This window comes from Abramis brama (assembly GCF_963993115.1).
Source record: "Abramis brama genome assembly, chromosome: 6".
In the NCBI taxonomy this organism is placed as follows: domain Eukaryota; kingdom Metazoa; phylum Chordata; class Actinopteri; order Cypriniformes; family Leuciscidae; genus Abramis; species Abramis brama.
Window position 1 is genome coordinate 45153343 of NC_139968.1, and position 8105 is coordinate 45161447.

The 8105-nt window shown below is 37.2% G+C and overlaps 1 long non-coding RNA gene across 2 annotated transcripts; it reads left to right on the forward strand.

Annotated features, from left to right (window-relative positions):
• The first annotated feature begins 1545 nt into the window (after positions 1 to 1545).
• Positions 1546 to 6472, forward strand: LOC311085306. 2 transcript variants are annotated; one of them, XR_014606783.1, is made up of 4 exons: positions 1546 to 1645; positions 1803 to 1912; positions 2262 to 2351; positions 5561 to 6472. It is a non-coding gene; the product is annotated as an uncharacterized lncRNA (long non-coding RNA). The 2 variants fall into 2 exon arrangements; XR_014606784.1 differs by having other exon boundaries at positions 1563 to 1652; positions 5561 to 6471.
• The last annotated feature ends 1633 nt before the right edge of the window (positions 6473 to 8105 follow it).

Sequence of the window (8105 nt, forward strand, 5' to 3'; positions counted from 1 at the left end):
GTTGAAATAATGTCAGTTGTTGTTTTAATGTTGTTAAGTTTTTTATTTTGTTTGTTTGTTTGTTTTTACAAAATCTGTATGTTGAATCAATGTCATGTCTTCAAGGAATACATAATCTTTGAATTATTATTATTTCTAATTATTATTTTGTTATTTTAGCATTGTATGATATTTTGATCAAAACACCACTTCAAAAATCAAAATTTATGTTAAAATATAATCATATTATTAACAATAATAATTATAATAATAATAATAATGGATATAATTTCAATCTCAAGAGAGAAGTACAAGCAGAAACTTTTTTGCTTTGTGTGATTTTGTTTGGACTTACAATTTTGTGTTTGCCTAAAGCTTACCATGCAGGATTGCATTTTTATTCACACTGTCATCAAACACTATTTGACCAACTAATCAAATATAGTATACAAATAAAACTAAACACACATTTCTTTAAATAAAAAAAAAAAAAAAAAAGAAAGAAAAGTAATCTTTTCCATTACCACGCTGAAACAATTACTATTGGTTGTTTCACCTTCTTTGATCATGATTGGTTAATATGACTGTCATCTACGTAACTGGCCAATGACAACCGTGCGCGCCTTTTTACTGGTCAAGTTTGAAAATACGATGACGACGTGTGTGTGCTACTGCTCGGCAAGATTACTCGGTCTTTCCTTATGCCTGTTAAATTATTATTTTAAACTAATTTGCGTTGTGACATGTAAACGGAGGAGAACAGAAGCTGATATGTGAACACAGAGGAAGGTCGGTCTGGATGTGTGAGTCCTGCTAACATTTTGGTGATATCAGGTAAGAGAACATTTTTCAGTCTCTATTACGTAGTTATGTTTTGTGTTCATGTCCTATTAGTTTAGAAAAAACAGAGATCAATTAATATATATTTAAACGTTTAGGCATTACATTAAAATAAGTGGATACGAATGTTAATATAGTTCATGGTAGAATATATAATGCAGGTAAATAAATCTTGTGTTAATGGAGTTCATTAACTTCCCAGAAATGTTTTTACACACGGATAACGGACGTACTACAACCTGCAGCTGTGTGTGTGTGTGTGTGTGTGTGTGCGCGCGCGCGTGTACGTGTACCATTGATTTGATTACAGTAAGATGCTAATAGTGATTAGCGTATTAGCACGTTGTAGCCTCTGATGTCAATGTTAGTCAGCTAGTTTAAAACTCAAACACATGAAAACCCTATTGGAAAAAATATATAACTAAAATATATTTGAAAAAATTATTTTATGCTAAGTTTACTACAAATGCATTTACATATTTATGTACTTAATATAAATACCCTGCAATTGTACTTTGGTATCCTTAATTATATACTTAAAGTCAATAAGAACAACAAATGTTGTACTTAATGCAACTTTAGTTATCTGGAAGTAGTGCTGAGGTTAAGTGTATTTGATTGTGCTAAAGTGGAACTATTGCATTTGATGTATTTATTTATTTTTCTTGGGAAGGAGCATCCGAATGAGTAAAGTGACTGATATAACTGTCATTTATATATGTGTATATATATATATATATATATATATCTCAAGCACTGGAAGAAGATTTTTTGGGGAGAACAGGCACCCAACAGAGAGACAAATCCACCACGATTATCAACTTCAGTAAGATGCAAGTCAATTTTAACCATTGCTTCTAAACCTTACATTGGGATTAATATATTATGTAGTTAAAAGTATTATTCTCATCATCAAAAGTAATTTCATCTACCAGTGACAAATCTGAGTAACTTTTTATCCTTTTGTCTTTCTTTCTCTAAAGTGACAAAGAAAGGAGAACATGTCACCATCATCAGTCCTTTATTTAGTTCACTGAAGAGCATCAAGGGAAAGACCCTCAGACGTGTCATAACAGGATAAATGTGGCGACAGGTAAAATTATTAGATGGTCTGTTTGATTTTGGTGTACCAATTTGCTTTTTTCAAAGCTACAATTGTGTGATGTGACGTGACATGTATGTGCAAAAATGGCTGCCCACTGCTCCGGGTGTGTGTTCATAGTGTGTGTGTGTGTGTTAGTGAGTATTGAACACACACACACACACTGAACACACACCCGGAGCAGTGGCCAGACGTTTTTGCTGCGGCACCCAGGAAGCTATTGGTGACCATTTGTTCATGTTGTCTGAATGTTTAATAATGGCAAATGTTGGTACAATTTAAATACGTTTTGTTTAATATTGTTTAAAGGAATGGTACAAATTAAATCTTTCTTTTTAAGGACTTATCAGCCCCCTCCATCCCACCTCAGATTGACCAAGGATCCAGATGAGTACTGGCAATTTGGTGAAGGATTGCACTGTCACTTCTGGTATGAATCTATTAACCTTTTGTTATGTGTGAGGTGTTTTGATTTTACTTAATTTAATAAAATTTACAAAATTAGATTTTACATAATTGACTTAGAGTAGTAGTAATTTTCACTAAAATGAAAATTACCCCATGATTTACTCACCCTCAAGCCATTGTTAGTGTATATAACTTTCTTCTTTTAGACAAATACAATTGGAGTTATATTAACTATGGGGTTGGGTTAATAAAGCCCTTCTGGAGCAAGGCCATGAGTTTCCAAAAGTATCCATATTTAATACTTTAGAAAGTAAAATAACTAGCTTCCGGCCATACATAGTCTACTTTTGTATAAAGCACAACTTACGCAACTTGTGACATCAGAAGTAGCGTAGTGCATCATGGGGTAGCGTAAATATCAGCAGCACGTCGCATTACTCGCATAAGTTGCGCTTTACCCTTAAGTGGAATCCGTATGTTTGTTTGCCCAGAACCTAGTTGTTTTAAATATTAATATTTTTCTAACACAAACTCATGGCTTCGCTTCAGAAGGCCTTTATTTACCGCGTAGAGTTCTTATGTAATGGATAGATGCACTTTTTTGAGCTTCAATCTGATGGATGCAATGGTTGCAATCCACTGCCATTATGCAGCTTGGAAGCATCAATGTGTTTATTAATATAACTCTGATTGTATTCGTCTGCAACAAGAAAGTCATACATACCTAGGATGAGTAAATCATGGGCTAATTTTCATTTTTAAAGTGAACTACTTTAATACTATGTGTAGTTAGGATTCTGAATTAAGTGTAATGTTTCTCTACATATCAGAAATATACAGAGCCACTTATTAGGGGTGGAACGGTACACAGGAGTCACGGTTCGGTTCATGCCTCGGTTCAGACATCACAGTTCGGTACGAGTTTGGTACAATGGAGGAAAAAAGCAAAGCAAAACAAAAATGCAGAAGGCTTGTGCATGTCTCAGGCTGTACCACCAAAGGAAAATAAATTACTTAAGCCTTGTATTTTTTAAATAAGTTTTATTAATAAAGTAAGGCATAGAACCAGTTTATTTGTAGTGCACTGACAATAGTTTTATATAATTAGTTTATTAATTAAATTAATAAAAAGACAAAAAGACCTTGAGATATGTTTGGTAATTGTACCTGAATGAATTTAATTGAATTAATTTGCTACATTTCAGATTAATATATTTGTTTTCCTTAAAATTTTAATTCACAGAAACTTAAACACTTTGCAGTTTGAATGATGTCCTGTATAAACAAAATGACGGAGTATGTTTTTATGTTTACACTGTTCGATCACACCTCACACACACAAATTTCAGTAAGCACTTTGCGACTTTTCGATCGCGACCGCGCCTCTCTCTCTCTCACACACACACAATATATTCCAGCATTGCAATCTTTACATCGCAGCCAACTTCAGAGCTAAGGCGGGAATGCAGATTAGGTGTCCCTAAAGAACCCGCGTATCTAACAGTAGTTCCACATTACATTCATTAATTTGCACACAAGTTTTATTTATTTTTATACCGTGTATTCTCCGTGTAAATTTATGCGCCGAACCGTGACGCCCGTACCGTTTCGGTTCAATACGAATACATGTACCGTTCCACCCCTACCACTTATATTATCAGAAATTAGAGCTGAAATTGTTGAAAGATTTTGATCTCGATTCAAATACCCACGCAATATTTTCCTAAATGACAAACGATTTGTCTTAAACCTTTGTCAAGTAAGATCACAGTGAACATTTATATCTGCGTTGGCGCTGTCAGTAGCCACATTTACATGGAAATGTTTTGTTTCGATCGGAATGAAATCATTCTGATTGATGAATCTGAACATAGTTTTTACATGAATGCTAAGTCATCAGGTTGATGGGCATTTATAAGTCACAAGCTTCAAATCTGATTTAATCTTTTTGATGTGAACGTAATATGCAGTTTCCTGCTGTTGTCACAAACTAACCATCCTCCGTTGTTTTCAAAAGCAGACTTATATTTACCTATATTTCAGGTCCTTATTAGGAGACGAGGAGTACACAAAGCTTTGCCGTGCTGCTTATATTAATCAAGCAGTAACAAAACAATGCCCAGATGCCCAAAACAAGGCATCTGCAGATGAGAGTCCGAAACAAGCACTTGTTGGACAACATTGTCCTGCACCACTTCACAGAATGATGAGTGGAAAGATCATTTTAGATTGACACAACAGTCATTTATTATATTCTTAAATAATATTACAACAACATCAGCTCTTAATTCAAATGATCACAGAAGTACTGAGATAAAAGTTTATAGTTCAGATATAAACACTGTCTACAGTAGCAATCAAAATAGAGTAAATCAACTTTTGCAAGAATCTTGACACTTGAAACTTTAATCATTCATTCTAGAGATTCGTTCAAAAACGCTGATTCATCCAGTAATGAAACGCGTATTTTAGTCATTAAATCATTCATTCAAACTTTTTTTTTAATTCAGATTCATATTCATTTTAAATCGATTGCAGAAATTAACATTTGTCAGAACCTCTAGTAAATTACATGTTATGTTGTTAATTTAGATTCTCATTTTAACAATTCTAACTTGTTATTAAAACTGTGACTCTGAAGTCGAGCCATCCTGGAAATTTAAGAATCATCCACACCTGTGATCACCTCAATTATTTTCCAAAGACACAAAGAATAATATTTTTATATTTTTACTTTAAAAGCAATCATAAATCATTAGCAATAAAAAAATAATTAAAATACTTTAATTATGCATCATTTTGTCGGCCCATTCTATCATGGACTGAGAATCTGATTGTGAGAAACTACCTAATATTAAAATTACTTGAGACAAATAATGTATTATTATTATTATTATTATTATTTTTGTTTATAATTTTTTTTAAGGGTTAACTTGTATCAATTAATGAATTGATGCTTTCAAACACATTGCATATTCATACTTTATAAACTGGTTTTATTAAAACAAAATTAAATCGGAATAGTCTGAATAAATAAACAGTAATTCTCTGTTGATTTCCCAAATGCCCTTCCAGTGACATTCCAATACCATGACCATTCCAATTGAAGTTTAATGCTGTTTTTGTTTTTTATCTTGAGTAAAAGTTATTTTTTCATAAGGTATTGTGACGTGTAAGTAACATGATTTCTCTAAAATCCTAATCTCTAAAAAAAACAAATTTGTTTTGCAGAGGCTCTTAAGAAGACTGCTCAGATCAACTGGCAAGAAACTGAGAGGGAACACTCAAAATAGTCTGGGACAAGAGATGGAGGACAGTGTCCAGAATGCACAAATGACTGTCTGCAGTGTAAGCTGTACTGGTACATGTGTAGTTGCTGCTTCTTCTAACTGTCCCCAATTTATTTCCTGTTCAAATGTTCAAAGCTTTCAGTAAAGACTGGGTCAAATACAGGTTAAAAGTATGTATTTTAACAATTAGGTATAGAACTTTAAAGAGATACTCTTTAATCTGACATAAATCTGCTTCTTTAAATATTGTCTCTGGAATTTCAGAATATAGCATAATATGATGGGTAATTTCAATAAAATTTTAATTTGAAAAGATTTCAATCTCACTGTGTGCTCTAATGCTTTAAAACTTGTTTGTGTGGTGTTGCTACTCATTTAGATGGAACCCAGATGATCCCTAGTTGGGCCACATGCATATGATTCCTAGTTGGGCCCCACCTAAAGCCCTGTGAAATCCTGCATAAAACCTAAATGAGTAAGTTGCTGGGGCCAACATGGAACCCATGGACAAACCCACTTACAGCCCATATTTCGGCCCATGTAGTAACGTTGTAGTACCTACAAAAAAACTAAAGCTGGGACCAAGAAAGGTCTTGTGCATGTAGCCCAGTTGGGGCCCACCTTTTTGTAAGTGCCATCCTATATGAAATCCATGTGGGCAGTTGGTATGGGGCCATTATGGAACCCGCGGACAATCCCATACAGAGCCCATTTTTCAGCCTATTTCGAAACCCACATGGGCCCCATATACAAATGTCGATGGGGTTAAGCTGGGACAGAGATGGGTCTTGTGCATTTTGCCCACTTGGGCCCCACCTAGTACCAAGTGCAATCCTACATGAAATCTATCTGGGCAATTAACATGGGGCCATTATGGAACCCGCGGACAATCCCATACAGAGCCCATTTTTCAGCCTATTTCAAACCCACATGGGCCCCATATACAAATGTCTACTGGGTTAAAGCTGGGACAGAGATGGGTCTTGTGCATTTTGCCCACTTGGGTCCCACCTAGTACCAAGTGCCATCCTATATGAAATCTATCTGGGCAATTAACATGGGGCCATTATGGAACCCGCGGACAATCCCATACAGAGCCCATTTTTCAGCCTATTTCAAACCCACATGGGCCCCATATACAAATGTCTACTGGGTTAAAGCTGGGACAGAGATGGGTCTTGTGCATTTTGCCCACTTGGGTCCCACCTAGTACCAAGTGCCATCCTATATGAAATCCATGTGGGCAGTTGGTATGGGGCCATTATGGAACCCGCGGACAATCCCATACAGAGCCCATTTTTCAGCCTATTTCAAACCCACATGGGCCCCATATACAAATGTTGGCGGGGTTAAGCTGGGACTGAGATGGGTCTTGTGCATTTTGCCCACTTGGGCCCCACCTAGTACCAAGTGCAATCCTACATGAAATCAATATGGGCAATTAACATGGGGCCATTATGGAACCCGCGGGCAATCCCATACAGAGCCCATTTTTCCGCCCATTTCAAACCCACATGGGCCCCATATACAAATGTCTACTGGGTTAAAGCTGGGACAGAGATGGGTCTTGTGCATTTTGCCCACTTGGGTCCCACCTAGTACCAAGTGCAATCCTACATGAAATCCATCAGGGCAATTAACATGGGGCCATTATGGAACCCGCGGACAATCCTACATGGGGCCCATTTTTCAGCCCATTTCATACCCATATGGGCCCCACATACAAATGTTGGCTGGGATGTTGTTATGCTGCAGCTTCTGTTCTACCTTCCTTCTGTAGTCCTCCTTCACCTCTATCAGGTGAACATTGAGTTCCCCCTGTACGCACTTCAGATGATCTCTGTCACCATCCTTGAATGCTCTCTTCTTCCTGTTCAGGATGTCCTTGACATTTCTGGTGATCCACAGCTTGTTGTTGGGGAAGCAGCGTACAGTTCTAGTGGGGACCACCACGTCCATGCAGAAGTTCAGGTAGTCAGCAGTGCAGTGAGTGACCCTCTCGCTGTCCTCGCCATGTGCTTCCTGCAGGACGCTCCAGTCAGTACATTCAAAACAGTCTCTCAGAGCCTCCGCTACCTCAGGAGACCATTTCCTGAAGGAGCGTTTGGTTGTGGACTGTCTCTGGATCTGTGGATTGTACTGTGGCGTGAGCAGGACCAGGTTATGATCAGACTTTCCCAGTGGGGGCAAAGGAGTGTCAATGTAAGCTTCCCTCACATTGGCATACAGAAGATCTAATGTCCTGTTCTTCCTGGTGGGGCAGCTTACAAACTGGTGAAAGTCTGACAGTATGGAATCCAGTGTCACGTGGTTAAAATCCCTGGAGATGGCGATGAATGCGTCAGGATGTTGGTGTTTGCAGTCTCGCAATGGTGGAGTGGATTACATCACAGGCAGTTTCTGCGTACGCACGCGGAGAGACGTACACAACAACAGCAATGGCGTGGGAGAACTCTCTAGGCATGTAGTACGGTCTAAGACCTATC